The following is a 9,641-nucleotide window of genomic DNA, read 5'->3' on the forward strand; positions in this document are numbered from 1 at the left end:
GAGTTTTCCTATGTATCATAGAATCCCCACAGTGTGGAAGCAGGCCATTCAGCCCATCAAGTCCACATCGACCCTCCAAAGAGCATCCCACCCAGACCCAACAACCGCCACCCTATCGCTGTAACCCTGCATTTCCCATGGCTCTGTGTGTAAACTGGGGCACCATGGTGGCGCAGTGGTTAGCACTGTTACCTCACAGTGCCAGTTCAATCCCAGCGTTAGGTGACTGTGTGAAGTTTGCACATTCTCCCCATGTCTGCGTGGATTTCCTCCAGGCGCTCTGGTTTCCTCCCACAGTCCAAAGATGCGCAGGTTAGGTGGATTGGCCATGAGAAATGCAAGGTTACAGGGATAGGGTAGGGAGGTGGGTTTGGGTGAGATGCTTTTTGGAGGCTTGGGTGTGGACTGAAAGGGCTTTATCACTGTAGGGATTCTATGATGTAGCATTAGCCTATTTGGATCATAGTTCCAAGATTTGCAATCCTGTTTATCATCCTTGTATTATTTTTATTCCAGGCTGGAATCCGAGCAAGTGTCCCAAGATGAAAAGAAGTATTGAAATTCCTCTGGTGGCTGATTAGGTACCTTTGAGAACATTGAAAGTTTCTCCAGCGAAAGAACTGCTTGAAGCTATAGGCTTATTGGTTTGCCTCAGCTGCTTTCCTGTTTGATTCCTTAAGGTTCGTGTTCAATGGAAAGTAAGGTCTTACTCTGAGGTAGAGAACAGATAGAATTGGTGATGAAGTTCTGATATCTAGACCTCGCCTTTTTTAGGATGTAAGGTCTGACTGATGAATCAATGCAAGCACCATGTAGAGTGAGAGGATCAGAGATCTCTGCTCCTATGATGCTGCTTGGCCTGCTGTGTTCATCCAGCCCTGCACCTTGTTGTCTTAGACTGAGAGGATCCTTGGTTTCACATTGCCTGTGATCAATGATTAACTAATAAAGGTAATAATCAGAAAGCTTTCATTATAGAAAAGAAAACTCTCATGTATGCGTAACATCCTTTTTGACATCTTTACATCCAATGCAGTACGTTTGAAATATAATTGCTGCTGCAATGTAGAAAACAAATAGGCAATTTATACACAGCATGATACCACAAACAACAAAGAATAGATGTGGGCCATTCAGCTCTTCAATATGATCATGGCTGATCATCCAACTCAGTGCCTGTTCCCACACCCCATACCCTTTGATAGAAATTAGAAAATAGGAGCTAACTATTGTTAACTATTATAACTACATAACTATTGTCTTGATCCCAGGTGAGGGCTGCAATTGTTTTACAAAAAGGACCGGATCTCCAAGTCTTTTTAGTGATTTTTGTTGCAGCATAGATTAAATCTGCAATCTCATTTACTTATGAAAAGAATAAAGTCACAAGATAACATAGTTTTAAACAAACAGAAGACTTTTATGACACAAAAGTCAACAAATCAAACAGCCAACCCTATCTATAATATACTGTAACATTCAGAATTAATGAGGTGAACATGAATTAATAGACTTCGGTTGAACAGACTATAAACTGAACTTTACATTTCAGAAACGAAAACAGAAGTTGCTGGAAAAACACAGCAGGTCTGGCAGTATCTGTGAAGAGAACTCAGAGTTAACATTTCAGATCCGGTGACCCTTCCTCAGAACCGGTCCTCAGAAGGTCACCAGACCTGAAATGTTAACTCTGATTTCTCTCCGCAGATGCTGCCAAACCTGCTGAGCTTTTCCAGCAATTTCTGTTTTTGTTTCACATTTATAGCATCCACAGTTCTTTTGGTTTTTATTAAATTCCAGACAGAGGATAGATCAAATAATTTCTCAGCAACCCACCCAGTGCATGTGAGTCACAAAAGAATCCTTTAAACACTGTTTTCCTCATGGGGATTTCAGTTCCTCCCTTTTGAGGGATCATGTATATTTTCTGATCATGTTAAATTGCATCTCTAACTCAGACTTCAATCCCTCCTCATTTCTGCAGCCTGCATTGAATTGTCAGGTACAAAGACTCCAGCCCACACTGTCCCAGGGACTGCTCACTTCCTATCATCATCATCTCTTCTCTTGTGACTGCGATCCCACCGGGTTTATAAGGCTGCGCTTCAGCATCTAATCACCAGCATGATTCCTGGCCCTTAGTGGTACTGACAACACCATTGCTCAAGGGCATCAGGGAACAAAAACAAATATACTGGAAAATGAATATACCGGTCATACATTTTAAAGTATGCAAGACTAGCCAGACCTGCAAGCCTCCTTCACCAATGTTACTAGTATTTTTTCCTCATTGTTTTCCTTGCCCCAGTTGTCAACTTCATGGCTTTGTCCCAGCTTCACTAAGCTGACAACTCCTCAGAGATCTTCAGCATCAAAATAGGCCCTTCAGCCCATCATGTCTGTACCAGCAGAAAACAGCTACCTAACCATTCTAATCCCATTTCCCAGCTCTTGGCTCATAACCTTATGTGTCTTGGCATCACAAGTGTACATCTAAGTTATGAGAGTTGCTACCTCTACCACACTCACAGGCAGTGAGTTCCAGATTCCCACCACCCTCTGGGTGAATAAATGTTCTCCTCAACTCTCCCACAAACTGCGTGCCCTTTGCCTTAAATCCATGTCCCCTAGACATTGATCCCTCCTCCAAGAGGAAAAGTTTCTTCCTCTCTACCTTATCTATGCTCCTCACAATTTTATACATCTCAATAATGTCCCCCTTCAATATCTTCTGCTCCAATGAAAACAACCCCAGTCTGTCCAATCTTTCTCCATTGCTGAAACACACCAGGCCAGGCAACATCCAAGTAAATCTCCTCTGCACCCACTCCAGTGCAAACACATCTCTTCTATAATGTAGATTCCAGGACTGCACACAATACTCTAGTTGTGGCTAGAGTGTTAAACAGTTCTGTCTATGTATACGTTTTATACAGTTTCAGTAATAACCTCCCTGCTCTTAATCTATATGCCTCGGTCAATAAAAGCAAATATACCATGTGCCTTGTTAACAAGTTAATCTACCCGTCCTGCTACTGTAAGGGACTGGTGTAAATCCTCAGTGCTTCCCACCAACTTACTCTTCATCGTGTATTCCCCTGCCTTGTTTGTTCTGCCCAAGTGCACCACTTCACATTTAATTGACTGTTCCTGAGCTTCACTGATCTGTAGCAGTTCTGAGCTAACAATAACACCTTGGCCGCATGGAGTGAGTGACCTTGTACCTCCTTTTCAGCTCTGGGGTAACTTTGTCACATGTCTTCATCATTTGCACCCAGCTCCTGTGGTCAAGTTTTGGTCAATTTCCAAGATGGCGACGGAGTAGGACGCCTCAGCTGGAGCTTGTCCTCTGCGTCCATTTCTTTTTTTCCTCTCTCTTTCTCTACATTTTGTGTTCTTTACTCCTTTCTTTCTTCTCGGTGATGCCCTGAACTCCTGACCTCAGCGCTGACCCAGCGAGGCATCCTCCTGGCCCAGTGTGGTAGTGTCTCAGCCTGGTGTGGTGATCTCTCGGCCTGGCCTTTGACGGCCCATTGCAGTCTTTCGGCCCGGTGTGGCCTCAGTGTGGTCTTCCAGCCTCAAGGTTATTCCAGAATGGTCTCCCGACCTCAAAGTCAATTCAGTTCAATTCAATATGGGAAACTGTAGCCCCAAGCATTCTGGGAATTATACTCAAACCTCTTCCTTCCCAAAAATTTCACAAAAAAAATTCCTCACACTCCATAGTAATGTTAGAATGAAATTGATTGAGGTGTAACTATTAGCCAGGACATCAAGGATACAACTATCCTCCAAAATAGTGCCATAAGATGCTCAATATCTCTTGAGAGGGCAAACCATTTGTTCAACATCTTCTAAACTACCTCCCTCCATCAGTTGAATGTAAGCAAAATAAAAACCAAAAGAACTGCGGATGCTGTAAATCAGGAACAAAAAAAAAAGTTGCTAGAAAAGCTCAGCAGGTCTGGCAGCATCTGTGAAGGAGAAAACAGAGTTAACGTTTCGGGTCTGGTGACCCTTCCTCAGAATGTAAGCAAAATACTGCGGATGCTGGAAATCTGAAACAAACACAGGGAATACTGGAGAAATTCAGCAGGTGAGAGAGAAACACAGTTAACAGTTTGAATTTGTATTTACTCCTGCTCCTGAAGAAGAGTCATATCGGACTTGAAACATTAACTTTGTTTCTCCCTCCACAGATACTACTAGGTTTCTCCAGCATTCTCCGTGTTTGCCCTTCAGACAGTGCAGCACTCCCACAGTAGTGCATTGGAGAGTCAGCTTATGCTTTGCACACAGATCTCTGGATTAAACCCACAACCTTTAACTCTGAGGTAGGGAGATCCAGGGGACTTGTGTTATCTGAGGACTGAAATCTGAGGACTCTACCAGGCTCAAAATTTTCCTTCACTCACTCCCCTCCCCTTAAATCTCAATGGCCCCTTAGAGATTCAGAGCGGAACTACTGTTTACCTTGTTGGGTGGGTAACTGTTGGTGACTGAGAGCATTGGGAGTTCATTGAGATTTCCCATTGATCGAATGTGGCAAAGCTAACCATAATAAAAGCATGAAGAACGGCAGATGATGAATTAAAGTGTGGCGTGAAGGACTGAAATTTTCATTGGACACATTTTGCTATTGTCATTTGAAAGTCTGCAATTTGCGAGCTGTGGGGTGGACAGGATCTGTTTGTCAAGGCTGGTGTTTCTAGCGTATCGATGTATATACACTGGGGTAGTGAGTGAAGGACACATGCAAATCAAATTAGAAGCCTTGAAGTCACACTGTCAAATACCAGGCTTTGAATGACTAACACGTTTGCATGTAATTTGGCTATCCATTATTTTAGTGGAGGCTTACTTTAATAACTGACACCTGATGAAACCATAGAATATGAATGCTTCAAGTGCTCCTGTTTAATGGTTGCAATTTCAGGTAGAAAATAGAAAAGATCAGACTTAAAGTGAAACACACAAAGTGATAGAGAGAAAGGAAGAGAGAGAAAGAGAGCAGAAAGAATTGATTTTTTACAGACTTCCAGAAGTAGATAACAATGATTTGTGGTGCCCTCTGTGATTATACAGAAAGTAGCTCCCTGGAGTCTGTAATCTCTGCCAAAATTTTTACTGCAGCTCTGTTGGATTCCAAGATGATCTTTTCCCACTGGATTCTGCTGACTATTTTACTAGCATAGTTGTAGTGAATTTTAAATGATTGGCAATTATACAATGTGTAATTACATCATCACATTGACACAAAGAAACTATCTGGCATTTCAAACTTCACTTCAAGTTGTTACATAACTGTTTTTGACCACTGCTGTCTGAAAACAAGGTATAGTGTGTTTAAAAGTAGTCCATTTCAATCATTCAGGGTCCTTTATCTGGTCTAGCCTACATGTGACTCCAGACCCACAGCACTATGGTTGAGTCTGAATGGCTCTCTGGGGAATTAGGGATGGGCAATAAATGCTGCCTAGCCAGTGACACCCTCATCCCATGAATGAATAAAAAACATGCTGCCACAGAGCACAAAGGAAAGCAATTTGGACTATCACACCTATGCTGATTCTCAAACATCCTTGCACTTTCTCCATAATTCTGTTCGTTTTAACCTCTTTTCGCGTATTTATTCAACTCCCTTTTGGGGATTATTATTGAATCTCCTTCCACCAGTCTTTCAGGCAGTGCTTCCAGATCCTAACCATTTCTGATGAAGGGTCTAGGCCCGAAACGTCAGCCTTCCTGCTCCTATGATGCTGCTTGGCCTGCTGTGTTCATCCAGCTCTGCACCTTGTTGTCTCGGATTCTCCAGCATCTGCAGTTCCTACTATCTCTCATCTCCTCTCCAGTGTTTTTGGTGATTTTCTTCAATCTCTGTCCTCCCATTACTAACTCTCTTCTAGTGTCAACAATCTTACCTAATATTATGTGTCAGCAGCCCTCATGATTCTGCAAGGCCCTTCAGGCATGCTGATGAAAGCATCAAAGGTGCAAGTGTACCCAAAGACCGCCAAATAGAACATCCATCAAAATCTGTTTGAACGAAAAGTTCAGACTCTTCTCACACTGTAAGGATTTTTATTCTACATTTACGATTATTGCTGTAGCACTTTTCACAAAGCCAAATAAAGATGAGGGAGTCCTGTTGCTTCATCTAACACATCTTTCACACACCCCTACAGATCTTGCAATAGTTCCTGCAACAGAAAACCTAATTAATCCCCTCGAGGAATTCAGAATTTTTGGCCCCTGTTACAATTACCATATGCCATCGAGAACTGTGCATCAGTATTTCTTCAGAGGAGGTGATGTTAGTCAGAGGACTGAATAGGACTTCCATCCTTCATTGTGAAGTGTTCTGTCCATGTCAGAAACACTAGGATCCTACTCATTTAGATCTGGGCAGTTGCATTGATTAAAGGATGACTGGGTTGGCGTGGAGGAAGGAATTTCATACCAACATTAGCATTTCCAAAGATGACCGCTATCATGAGCCAGTTAGTTCAGTTGGATGGACAGCCAGTTTGCAAGGCGCATGAGATTCAATTTCATGAGGTTATCATCTTTCTCATACCTCTTTCCTCACCTGAGACGTGGCAACCGTCGGGTTAAACCACAACCAGTCAACTCCCTCCAATGAGAGAGCAGCCCTATGGTCTGGGAGGAGTATGGTAACCTTACCCTTACTATCACAAAATTGAAAAGCCCACTCTACTGAAGAAGGTCTCAGAGTACCTTGAACATACAGGCTGAAGAGTGACAGAAGGAGTTTAATTTCAATAAATGTGAAGTGTTGCATTTTTGTAAGGCAAATCAGGGCAGGACTTATACACTTAATGGTAAGGTCCTGGGGAGTGTTGCAGAACAAAGAGACCTTGGGGTAGGTTGATTGTTCCTTGAAAGTGGAGTCGCAGGTAGGAAGGGTGATGGAGATGGCATTTGGTATACTTGCCATTATTGGTCAGTGTATTGAGTAGAGAAGTTGAGATGTCAGGTTGTGGCTGTAGAGGACGTTGGTTAGGCCATTTTTGGAATACTGCATTCAGTTCCGTTCCCCTGCTATAGGAATGATGTTGTGAAACTTGAAAGGGTGCAGAAAAGATTTGCAAGAATGTTGCCGGGATTGGAGGGTTTGAGCTAAAGGGAGAGGCTGAATAGGCTGGGGCTATTTTCCTTGGAGCGTCAGACGCTGAGGGCTGACATTATAGAGGTTTATAAAATCATGAGGGACGTGGATAGGGTAAATAGACAAGGTCTTTTTCCCCCGAGTGAGGGAGTCCGAAACTAGAGGGCATATGTTTAAAGTGAGAACGGGCAGATTTAAAAGGGACCTAAGGGGCAACTTTTTCACACAGAGGGTGGTGTGTGTATGGAATGAGCTGGCAGAGGAAGTGGTGGAGGTTGGTACAATTACAACATTTAAAAGGCATTTCGATGGGTACATGAATAGGAATGTTTTAGAGGGATATGGGCAAAATGCTGGCAAATGGAACTAGATTAATTTAGGATATCTGGTTGGCATTGACGAGTTGGACCGATAGGTCTCTTTCCATGCTATATATCTCTATGGCTGTATGACTCTATTGGTATAAGCTGTACAGTCAATCCATCTGGAAAATTAGCCCAGAAATTTCAGATCCATCCCTTCCTCGCAGCCTAAGCAATAGAATGCAGCCACTGCAAGCTTGCATTTATATAGCAACCTTACTGCAATAAAACATTGCAAGATACCTTGCAGAAGTATTATCATACAAAATTTGGCAAACGATAACATAAGGACAAGTGGCTAACAGTTTGGCAAAAGAAATACATTTGATACAGGATCTTAAAGGGAACAGAGAAGGAGGGACAGAGAAGTCGAGAAGTTTCAGAGTTGAGGGCCGAGGCTAGAAGTTTGCTAATGGTGGACCAATTAAAATCAGCAATTAGAACTCAAAGGGCACAGAGATCACAAAGAGATATAGGGCTGTATTAGGTTAGAAATCAGGGAAATGTGAAGCCCTGCAGGGATTTGAAAACATTGATGACATTAGACAAACCACACAGCAAAGCCGCAAGAAATTACAGAGAGTTGTGAATGCAGCCCAGTCCATGATACGAACCAGCCTTCCTTCCAGTGACTCTGCCTATACTTCCCGCTGCCTCGGGAAAGCAGCCAACATAATCAAAGACCCCTCCCTCCCCAGGTATACCCTCTTCCACCCTCTTCCATCAGGCAGAAGATACAAATGTTTGAAAACATGTACCAACAGATTCAAGAACAGCTTCTTCCCTGCTGTTATCAGACTTATGGATGGAGCTCCCATATATTAGAGCTGATCTTTCTCTGCACTTTCTCTGTAGCTGTAACACTATATTCTGCATTCTTTTCTTTTACCCTGATGTACTTATGTAAGGTATGATTTGTCTGGATAGCACGCAAAACAGTACTTTTCACTGTATCTCGGTATAAGTGACAATAATAAATCAAGTCAAATCAGAAACAGCATTGTAGGTCAATGAGCACACAGGTGACAGATGAATGAGACTGGTTGGAAATTCACATGTAGACAGCACAGTTTTGAACAACAGAAATCTGGAGCTCACAAGCAGCTATCACAGCCAGTATTGTTAAGGGGTGGGAATGAAGAAAATGGATAATGCATTTCTGCATTCACACCCACTGTACCACACCCACATTTTTGAACCTAATAATTAAATAAAATGGCATAAAGACAACACTACTCAGTTTGATGGCCTTGTGAAAGTGTAGAAGCCTATTACCAATTTTAAGACTCCTTTTCACTTTCACATTCAGTTTCTCCATTTGTACTTGGAAGCTTCCAGCCAAAGCAGCAGTGAATCTATCTCAATGAGCTGAATCTATCTCGTTGTTGTTGAATAGAAAGGGCAGAACGTCATGGAACACCAGCTCTAATAATATTGAGGGAGATTAATGTTACAAAGAGACCTTGGGGTGCAGGATCATAGTTCATTGAAAGTGGAATCACATGTAGACAGAGTAGTGAAGAAGGCCTTTATTGAGTACAGGAGTTGGGAGGTCATGTTGCGGCTGTGCAGGACATTGGTTAGGTCATTTTAGGAATACTGCATTCAGTTCTGGTCTCCCTGCTATAGGAAAGATGGTAAATTTGAAACAGTGCAGAAAAGATTTACGAGGATGTTGCTGGAGTTGGAGGGTTTGAGATATAGGGAGAAAGTGGCTGGGGCTATTTTCCTTGGATCATCAGAGACCGAGGGGTGACCTTTGTAGAAGTTTATAAAATCATGAGGGGCATGGATAGGGTGAATAGCCAAAGTCTTTTACCCAGGGTAAGGGAGTCCAACACTAGAAGGCATACGTTTAAAATGGGAGGAGAAAGGTTTAAAAGCGACCTAATGGGCAACCTTTTCATGCAGAGCATGGCGCATGTTTGGAGTGAGCTGCCAGAGGAAATGGTAAGAACTGGTACAATTACAACATTTAAGAGCATCTGTGTGGGTATATGAATGGGAAGGGTTTACAGGAAAATGAGCCATATGCTGGCAAATGGGACTATATTAATTTAGGATATCTGGTCGGCATGGACAAATTGGACTGAAAGGTTTGTTTTTGAGCTGTACATCTCTATGCCTCTATAACTCTACCTTACTACATT

Source organism: Rhincodon typus, chromosome 8, assembly GCF_021869965.1.
Source record: "Rhincodon typus isolate 14 chromosome 8, sRhiTyp1.1, whole genome shotgun sequence".
In the NCBI taxonomy this organism is placed as follows: Eukaryota; Metazoa; Chordata; class Chondrichthyes; order Orectolobiformes; family Rhincodontidae; genus Rhincodon; species Rhincodon typus.